Below are 8,554 nucleotides of genomic sequence, written 5' to 3'. Positions count from 1 at the left end.
AATGAAAACGATAAGAAAAAGGGGGGGAGCCGTTCGTAAGGCATCTCTCCTCCCCGTTTCGTAAGCGTGCCCTGCGCCGCTCGCGGCGCTATCTGTATTCCTTGTAGCGATACACGAGGTGCTACAGATACTGTATGTAGGGAAGGGTCCTACAGCCCTTTTTTTTTTTTTTTTTTTTTTTTTTTTTTGAAAAGGGACAGGGCGGGTCCATCAGGACGACCTGGCCATCTTACCCAAAAATAGATTTTTTGCTTCGCTCAAAATCCGTTTTTTTGGGTCAAGCCATGTTGTCCTGATGGAAGTATACCAGAGCATTACTGTATCTGTGGGTTCTCAATACGTGCCGTACTCCTCAGAAATGTTTCTTAGTCAGCTCGACTGAAAGACCTAAGATGTTACCGTTATACATCTTTTCACTAATCATAAACCATGAAAGCGCTTCCTGCCCCCTACAAGGAGGAGTCCTACTAGACTCTAGAAAGAGTATGTATACCTATGTATAATCATTTGCAAGCCGATACAATATAGTGGTCTCACTCTATATGAAGTAAAGCATAGTCCTTACGGAACTACAGCATCCAAGGGAAATACCGACCAGCCCCTGGTCGAAGTAGAATTGGACAAAAGGTTATATCTGCGTAGGATTAAACTTGCTGCCGCTACCGTCCTCTGAGAAGGATGGAGCCCTTTATGCTAAGGAAAGTATAAACCAGTGCAACAAGGCTTGCATTAAGGAACAGGCTATTATAGATATCCCCGATTAATATACATAGGCTGAATGCTCAATAATTGAAAGGAAATCAACATAGGTGAAGGAGACGCAAGGTTCCCGAGAACAAGTTTATTGATCAACAATAAATAGACATGGTTACCACAATTATATACATATGAAAGGTGGATGACCAACACTTTGCACAAGTACTGTAGTACATGGATATATGGTTATCTGAAAGAAAAACAATCAGGATACTTTTCAAATACCAAGGTATCAAAGTTAAAAGTCCATGTTACTAGCCACTGACATTAGCGTCAGAAATGCTCGGCACACATGTCTGTACTTATGCTACAATCACCATAACTCCGGAACAGTCATTGTGGGCTCCCAGAGCCTTCACATCTAGTTATAGCAACGCATATAACTATACACTCACCCGAGAATTAAAGTCCCAATTAAATCCACTGTTCCTCGCAGAGTTAAACAACAGGGTTAATGACGCAACCAACTGCTACCACAGACCTCTTTAGCTGCTCCACTTGCTTAGCATAGTGGCGAAAGAATACCCTGGAAGACTTCCAGCCAGCTTATGAACGAAGGTGTTCAAAATCCATAAAGTTAAAGAAGTTTAAGGATGAAGCAACTTTCCTCGGATCATGACCTGCGGGTGAACTGTCAGGATCCGCTCTGCGAATAAAGTATGTAATTTACGCCCTGAGTTGATTTAAAGATAAATTCGAGCCCGATGTTTCTCCTCTGAATAGTTGACCCCCATGGAAGTCTGAAGTTCTACGAAGATAGACCTTTAGGTATTCTACGGGACATAGAGATGCATCTTCTTTCAGAGGGCAGATTCTCCAGGGACCCCACCTGTTGGTGGGCAACTCGTTCTTAGCGAGAAACGTAGGGTCCGGAAACAGGTTCAGTTCTCCCCCATCCCGGAACTGAACTCGGCCCTCCTCTCTCGAGAGGGCTACAATCTCACTAACTCTGGCCCCAGATGCTAGAGCAAAAAGGAAGATCACTTTTTGAGTCAGATCCTTCAGTGCACACTCCTCATTATCCAGTAATGAGGCAAAATGAAGGACTTTGTCTAAAGACCATGAAATAGGCTTTGGAGGAGCTGAAGTCTAAGCCTGGCACAGGCCTTCGGGATCTTGTTAAAAATCTCGTTAGCGAGGTCTACCTGGAAGGCATACAGAATGGGCCTTGTCAGAGCAGACTTACATGTAGAAATCGTGTTAGCCGCCAGCCCCTGTCCGTGGAGGTGGATGAAGAAGGACAGGCAGAAATCCGTCAAGATCTCATGCGGATTCTTGTATTTGACAAAGGCTACCCATTTTTTCCATGCTGATTTGTACTGCCCTCTAGTAGACTTGCACTTATATTCCTCCAGGAAGTCGATGCTATCTTTCGAAATTCCGAACCGCTTCTTCACCGCTAGGGAGAGAAAATCATGAGCTGCAGGGTCCGGGTTTTCTGTAATGAAGCATAGACAGTCGACTTCTGGACTTGCTGGGACAGAACTGGGTCCGGGAGTGGCAGAAACTCTAGTCGTAATTCCAGAGCTAGAGGGAACCACACTGTTCGGCCACTTGTGGGCTACTATCGCTGCTACTCCCTTGAAGGATCTCAGTTTGTTGAGGACACTCAACATCAGATTTTGAGGGGGAAACAGGTAGATCCTGGACCATCTGTTCTAATCGAGGGACATCGCATCTAGTGCTTCCGCCAAGGGGTCCTCGTACGGGGACACATATCTCGGCAACTTCTTGTTGTCCTTCGTCGCGAAGAGGTCTATCTGCAGTTCTGGGACTTGACTCGAGATGAAGGAGAATGATCCTGCGTCTAGGGACCATTCCGACTCTATCGGTGTAACCCTGGATAGAGCGTCCGCAGTCACATTCCGGACTCCTTGAAGGTGAACTGCTGACAGGTGCCACTTCTTCTTCTCCGCCAGTCGGAATATGGCTAACATTACCTGGTTGAGAGGTGGAGATCTTGATCCCCGCCGATTCAGACATTTCACTACCACCTCGCTGTCCAGTACCAACCTTATGTGGATCGAGTGACGTGGGGATACTTTCTTCAGGGTAAGAAGCACTGCCATAGCTTCTAGAAAGTTTATGTGAAAAGTCCTGAATAGCTTGGACCAGGTCCCTTGTACCTTTTTCCGATGGGAGTGACCTCCCCACCCTACCTTTGAGGCATCTGTGTGAATTGTCACTGACGGGGGAGGTGGCTGAAGAGGTACTGACCTCTTTAGACGACTGGCTTGAGACCACTGTCTGAGAAGAGAACGTAGCCGAAGTGGGACCGGTCTCTTCAAGTCCCTTCGCGCGTTTGATGCAAAGGTTCTCCAAACTCCCGCTGCATCCTTTAGCTGGGTCTGTTACTGACGCGAACTGAAGAGAGCCCAGAACCCTCTCCTGTTCGCGTCTTGATATCCTCTCGGAAACTAGAAGTCTCTTGACAGACCCCGCTATCTCCTTCCTTTTCGACATTGGAATGGAAAAACGGTGTGACAATAGGTCCCAGTGAATTCCCAACCACTGGAACCTCTGAGCTGGAGAAAGACAAGACTTCTTTCTGTTGATCATGAAACCTAGATATTCCAGGAACTGAATCACCTGTAGGGAAGCTTGTAAGCATTCCGCTCTGGATGCTGCCCACACCAACCAATCGTCCAGGTAGGCTACTACCTGGAACCCTTTAAGCCGTAACTGTTTGAGCGCTGCGCTCGCAATCTTCGTAAAGATCCTTGGGGCTATGTTTAGCCCGAATGGCATCGCTCTGAAAGCGTAAAGTTTTTGTTGTAGCTTGAATCCTAGGTAGGGGGAGAGACGGCGACTTATTGGAACGTGCCAATAGGCGTCTGACAAGTCGATGGAGACGGTATATGCCCTCTTGGGCAGTAAGGCCCTTATGTGTTGTAATGTTAACATCTTGAACTTGTGGTTCACTTTGAACTTGTTGAGTGGTGACAAGTCCAGAATGACTCTGAGTTTCCCCGAGTCTTTCTTGGGAACACAAAACAGCCTCCCTTGGAACCTGATGGACTTTACCCTCCGGATCACCTTTTTCTCCAACAGTTCTTGAATGTACTCCTCCAAAATGGGGGTGGAGTGTTGGAAAAATTGAGGGCACAGGGGTAGAGTACTGTACCAACTCCAACCCAGTCCATTTTTGAGCAGGCTGTGGCCCCAGGGATCGAAGGTCCAACGATCCCGAAAATACTGTAGTCTCCCTCCTACCGGCGACACTTCACTTTGACTGCTGGCCTGCAGTCTTGCCTCCCTGGCCGCGACCACCTCTGAATCCTCTTCCCCTAGAGGGGCGTCTCGCCGAGCCTCTGGCTGCACCTCTGGGCTTTGCTCGAAACGTGGTCGATTGCCCTTCGAACACTGGATTGAATGCCGGGGATGCTGATGACACGGCCTGGGGCACCCATTGGAAGGTGGTCGGGGTCTGGGCTACCAACTGTGGTACCGGAGGCAAAGCTGGCTGCTGCTGCTGCTGACGTTGCGGTCTGAAAGGCTTGGCTGGGCGGGAAGAAAACCTCGATTTCTACGCCTATCCCTTCGGCTGGGGGCCTTCATCAGGGGAAGACTTCCTCTTAAGGGACGGGCCCCACTTAAGGAGAAGATTCCGATTCTCAGTGGCTGCCTTGTCCACCACCTCCTTAACCACCTCACGGGGAAAGAGATCTTTACCCCAGATGCTGGATGAGATGAGTTTCTTTGGTTCGTGCCTCACTGTGGCCGAGGCGAACACAAACTCCCTGCAGGCCCTTGACAAAGCTATAGAGGTCCTTTGTCACCGTGGCCAGATGGATCTTGGCCATTACCATGAACATTTCAGGCATCTTAGGGTCGCTAGCCATTGTCTCCATGTTTGTCTGGAGAGACATCGAGGCTGCCAGACGCTCCTTTGTCTCAAGTTCCCTCCGTAGAAGGAATTCAGACAACTTGGGAAGGTTTTCGCCGAACTGTTGACCTGCAATATCGGCGTCCAACTTCCCAACCGAGAAGGTGAGATGTACCTCCTTCCAGTCCTTGTTGTCCAACGGCAAGGCCAAAGACAAGGGCTTGCATTCCTCCAGGGATGGGCATGGTTTGCCAGCCTCTACCGCCTTCAGAACGGCTGTGAACCCTTTCTGCAGAAAGGGGAAGGCCCTAGCCGGAGAGGATACGAAGGAAGGGTGCTTCTTACTCAAAGCAGCAACTTTTGAGTTTGAGAAGCCCCTCTCCTTCAACGCAGACGTTAGTGCAGCTTGAGCCTTGGCGTGATCCAAGATGATCACCTCCTTCGGTTCCGTCTCCTCCTTCGAGGCCGGCTCCTTCTTCAGACGGACATAACAGTCCGGGTAGGCCCCTCTGCTGGGCCAGAATTCCACCTCCTCAAGGGGAACTGAACCCAGCTTCTCCGACATGACGATCTTCCCGACCGTCATCGGCATGTGCTCGGCATATCTCCACGGGTTGGCATCCGAGCACACAGGAAGGTCCTTCACGTTGAGCTTCTTTGGAGGCCCACGTGACGCTGTAATCTTCTGCATCTGGAGCTCCATTGCAGCGGCCTTCTGACTATTCTCCTTCTGCATCTGTTGTATCATAACAATGATGGAAGAGAGAGCCTGTCCCAGCTCTGTTGAAAGAGCGAACGAAGTAGAGGGAATAGGTTCAGGGGACTGAACCAGAACGTCTGATGGTACGGAATCCTCTTCCTCCACGGCAATCAGATCTTGATCCTCTTCCTCGCCCCCTGCGAGGAGGTCCTGTTCAGCACGGTCGGACAAGTCCGACATCTTGTCATCCAGCTTGATGTCCTGCATGGCATCCGCAACATCCTCCTCCACTGGGATCTTGACGAGAGGGATCTCCGGCCGAGGCTGAGGAACAACAGCGTCAGCAGAAGCCTTGGGAAAAAGGTACGCCCTCATCTTCTCATTAGGAAGATAAGGTCCAGTGGTGTTCTTCTGGAAACCCCTTACCCATATACGGAGCTTCTCCCTCGCTGCGTCCCTTGACTCCGCCGACCTAGGGGATTCAAAAGCCTCAGATAGCAGGTTAGTACATACTGAACATACCTGCGGATTCCCGGTAGCGGAGATCATCCTTGGAGGCTGCGCAAGCCGCGTGCCTCCTACACGAGACATGTCCGCAAAAGTTCTTGCTGCGGACATTGCAGAGGACGCTATCGCACTTCGGATGCTCCTCCTGTAAAAGAAGAAAATTTCCATGAATATCAAGTGAATTTCAATTCACATGTATATATGAGCATGTATAAAGAATAAGGGAAAGACACATACTTGTGAATCCCACACAATCACCTGTGGAAGCCCACCAGCCATTAAAATCAAATGGTTAGTCTTTGCTAGAATAACCAAAGATCATATTTCCCGAAGGAAATGAGGTGTAACTCACACCTAAGGTAAGATTTTAACATTCTGGCTAAAGATGAAAAGAATTCTCTTTTCATCCCTGTAAGGCAACACCAAGTGACTGCACAAGGCAACACAAGTAAGTTAGAAAAGACAGTGTTGTAACCTACTATACCATGGTCTCCCCTGGCAAAATACACCATACAGGGAAGAACTGATACAGTACATGAGGGTGGTGTGCCGGCCGGCCTTGCCGGTCAGTACCCCCCCCCCCCTTTTTTCCCAAGGCAGGTCTCAAGTATGCAACTTAAGATCACCCAGATGGGGGAGAACTCCAGTTCCTATGCCTGAACCGGCCGGCAGTGGTTGCCGGTCCGTAGCTACCCGGGTGGCACCCAGCTGCCGGCCATCACTCTTAGTGGCCAGCAGACCGAGCGATGTAGCAGGCCGGCCGGCAGCGGTGAGCAAACCATGCCGGCTGGCATCCACACCAGGTAGCGCCCGGCTGCCGGCCGCCACTCATAGCGGCCGGCAGGTGAGCAAGGAGACCGGCCGGCAAAGGCATATAACCACCGCCGACCGACAGCAGGAGAACTAGAGAACACCCCCTACCCTACCGCCGGCCACTAGGCGTGCAGACGGCAGGGACAACACATGAGAAGACAACAGAATGGGTGCCGGGCTAAGAGGCTATGTACCTCAGCGCCCGACACCCGAAAGAGTGCCGAGAGGAAGGGGAGACACTAAGTCAGGCTTCCTAACCACTGCTTACTGAATCTACAGACAGCAGCGGGTGAGGGACCAAGGAAGGACCGGGCAGCACTCAAGGGATAGGGCCTCTGCCGGCCGGCACACTCTGCCGGCCGACAGGGGACCACGTCAGCTCCCCATCCTAACCTAGGCTAGGTACGGATGTGACACGGCTGACACAAAGGAAAACGGAAAAAACAGAAGGGAAGGACGGAGGGTCCTGTCCAACCTTGCCTTGGTTAAGGATCATCCCCAACTAAGAAAGCCCATCTCAGCCAGGGAAAATCCGCGGAGGGAGGCCGGCACTACTGGCTGCCTCCCTAAAACCAAGGCAAGGAAGGAATTGCTAATCCGGAAAGGGAACATATCCCGAACCCGGAACAGCAAGAGGACAAGTCTGAGGGGTCACCGAGCGAAGGGATCATAACTACAGAAACCCTCCAAGGCGATCCAAGGAGTTTAAACCTCCTATGCCCGTGTCAGGCAGCAAGGGAGACTCTGCCCCACGCCAGACCAACACGGACTCAGACTAATACACTGCTGTACTGTCCCTCTCTGAACCAAACCAGTTGGAACAGGAAGGTACAGTACCACTCCAGCATAGTTATATTTGAAAATTAATTCAAGCAAACCACTAGAGTTAAGCCTAAGGCTTAAGCACAGGGAAAGGGTTTGCGCCCCTTCCCCGAAGAGAAAGGAGCAAACGGGGAAAACAGAAAATATATCAATAGCCTAAGACAACCTAGCCTAGGCACTAAGAGAATCGATTACCTAAATCACCGAAACTCACTCCAATACTATCTTGGAAAAAACTCGGAAAAAGCTTATAAGTATAACGTTGCCTAACGCTTTAATCAGTATAAAATCACACTTGGAAGACTAATTATCATACAGGAAGTACAAGGGCCAACGACTAAGCTACGAAGACTAGTGTCGGTCAGCCTAGGAAAATCCTTCGCCAGGCGCTATACTATAGCATCATTAAAGAATTCCTGAATAAGCTAAGCAGCTAATTATTAAACCGAAACGGGCTGGGAACGTCGCTCTTGCTAACCAAATGAATCCTATTCTAGCGAGCGACAGCGTCCAGGACGCCGCCAGCAGGCAACAGCTCTTGTATCAAAGATAACTCTTTTAATTACTTTAATTTTAACCAAGAGCCTACATTTATACATAAAAGAAATGGTACTCAACTTATCCGAAGCAGAAGAAGTTGGAGAAAGCATAATTGAAGAGTAAATCCAAGATATTGGTAGAAAACACAGGGAAAACACCGAGTTGTATAGCTACGCAAAAACGAATACAGATGGCGCCGCGAGCGGCGCAGGACACGCTTACGAAAGGGGGAGGAGAGATGCCTTACGAACGGCACCCCCCTTTTTCTTATCGTTTTTGTTTTCTTGCCATTTGACCCCTACGAAGTGTTAACTCTATTCAGGGTATAGATTGCTATGTGGCGTGTCAAGAATACGTCCGCTGATATTTACGATATACCTAAGGTCTTTTTTAGGGATACTCGCTCCAGGAGTTAGAATTCTGGGTACCTTAAGGTAAATTCTCTGGGAATATCGCCGTAGTTGTAATATACCCTAGGAAGCTACCTTAAAGGAACCTCCATCAGGACGACATGGCTTGAGCTCAAAAAAATTATTAAAGCAAAACAACCGGGAATGTCGCTCTGACTAACTAAACTTATACCTAGCGAG

The sequence above is a fragment of the Palaemon carinicauda genome, chromosome 12 (genome assembly GCF_036898095.1).
Source record: "Palaemon carinicauda isolate YSFRI2023 chromosome 12, ASM3689809v2, whole genome shotgun sequence".
Lineage (NCBI taxonomy): Eukaryota > Metazoa > Arthropoda > Malacostraca > Decapoda > Palaemonidae > Palaemon > Palaemon carinicauda.
Note: the sequence above shows the minus strand (reverse complement) of the source record.